The following is a 2,185-nucleotide window of genomic DNA, read 5'->3' on the forward strand; positions in this document are numbered from 1 at the left end:
AACCAAGAAGGAAGACATTGTGCTTTTTGTCCTGTTAGGATGAGTATTTAAGAGGTCTGAGTTTATCCTTGAGTTTGAGTCCTCAAGGTTTTAACATCTTTCTTGGCAGAGAAGTCCCTCATCTGTCCAAGATAGGGAGCGTCCATACTAGAATTTTTAGAGCAGACCTGGCTTCAAAAGTTCCATCACATTGTCCAGTGTAACAGTCTGGTTTGGTAATCCCTGAGGGTAAGCCAGGCCTGAACTCCAGGTGTGCTGATCTCTTCGTGACCTCAGAAAGAGATTCTTTCTCTGTATTGGGATCCTTTTCAACAACTATATGTACTAAGTCCCTTTTAAGAGATACCGGAATTGAGTGTTCCTTGTGTGAACCATGAGCTGGATCCATAGCATGTATTTCTAGTCCTGCTGGCAATTCTATAGTATACCCATTACTGTTGAGTAGTTCATTGAATAGTTAAATAACTAGGCTCAGAAAACATCATTCAGCAAGACAGTAGTTAAACTAGATTAGAATACATATATGTAAAAAAGCATACTTCTGTGCTATGTGTCCCACAGGCCTAGGTGTGCCAAAAATACAATTTGTGCTTTCACTTAAAAACACTTTTATTTTATGAACATGAATGTTTTGCTTGTGTTTATGTAAGCATTCCACGTGCATGTCTGGTGCTTTGGGGGGCGTTGGGTTCCTGGAACTGGCATTACAGGCAGTTATGAGGCAGCTTGTGGGTGTTGGGAACTAAATCCAGGGCCCCTAGAAAGCAGCCAGTGCTCTTAACAGCTGAAGCATTCTCCAGCCCCTCGATAGGTGTTTTTTTTTTTAAGGAAATACTACAGGCAAAGGCTTATACTTGGTGTGGAGGCACACACCTGTAATCCTGCCACTTGAGAGATTGAGGCAGAAGAATCAGGAGTTCAAGACCAGCCTTGGCTACATAGCAAATTTTAGGGCAGCCTGGGCTATGTGAGATCCTGTCAGGAAGAAAAGTAAATAAATAAATAAATAAATAAATAAATAAATAAATAAATAAAGAGGGGAAGGAAGGAAAAGGAGAGATGGAGAGGAATGGAGGAGGGGAGATGGGAGATAAGGAGTGGAAAGGAAAGAGGAAGTGAGAGACAGGGAGGGAGGGCAGGGAAGGGGCAGGAAGGGGAGGAGAAGGTAAGGTAAGGGAAAGCACAGCAGAGGCCTGGGGGTAAGGATAAGTAACCAAAACCAAAGTTGTCACTTCTTCGCTATAACTTCAGCACTTAGGAAGACCCAGATTCCAAAAGGATGGAAGCTCAAGACCTACCCAATCTAAATAATGAGACTCTGTATTAAAACTGACTGACTGAATGAATGAATGAATGAATGAACAAAGAAACAGCTAAAAGAAAGAAACATAAGATAACACCACTACGATCGCTATAGTTGGCTGAGCATTTGAGTTGTGCACAGTAAGCTGGTAATGGCTTACATACGGTGCACATATAGGATTTGACACCACATGACAGCAGACAGGTCAAGTGTTCCTATTAGCATTATCTATCAGTGGATGCTAGCTATGGTTGCTATAGTAAGGTTGCTTAATTAAGGACATCTCTTCCAAGCCACACACCCTCCCTCCTTACTGAACATGCAAACTGGGGGGAGCCCCCTCAGCAGCAAACCAGCTCCCCACCTGGCTCCTCCTGGGACTCTTTCCCACAGGTACCCTCTGTTGTTAATCTCTGAGTTATGTAAAGAGCCCCGACTGTGCTTCTTGATGGGAAGGAGGGGGTAGTGTTCTCCGGCTCTTAGTTTGCATAATATTCTCTTCTCTGTCAGAGTTGAGCAAGAAGCTTGTGGTCTGGTGACAGCGGCAGATGGGAGGAGCCATGACTCATCAGTGCTCTGCAGGAATAGAGCAGGGTAGCCCCAGGAGGCAGTAAAGACCCCATCTCCCCCCACCTCTGGCCAGGCCTTGAGAGAGCTTCTTGTAGGAGGAAGGAGGAGAATAGACCTTAGTCAAGCTGTGCTCCGGAGGCTGAGGTTGTACCTTAGCACTAATCTCGGTCGGGTGTGGGGTTAGCTAGGCTAGCATAGTAAAACTTTGTATTGCTAAACTCCAATTTTGGGGCTGGGGAGATAATGCAGTTGTTGCCATGCGAACATGAAGGGCTGAATTCTATCCATGAACCCGTGTTAAATAGATAGATA

Source organism: Mus caroli, unplaced genomic scaffold, assembly GCF_978045245.1.
Source record: "Mus caroli unplaced genomic scaffold, Mus_caroli_1 scaffold_16, whole genome shotgun sequence".
Classification (NCBI taxonomy): domain Eukaryota; kingdom Metazoa; phylum Chordata; class Mammalia; order Rodentia; family Muridae; genus Mus; species Mus caroli.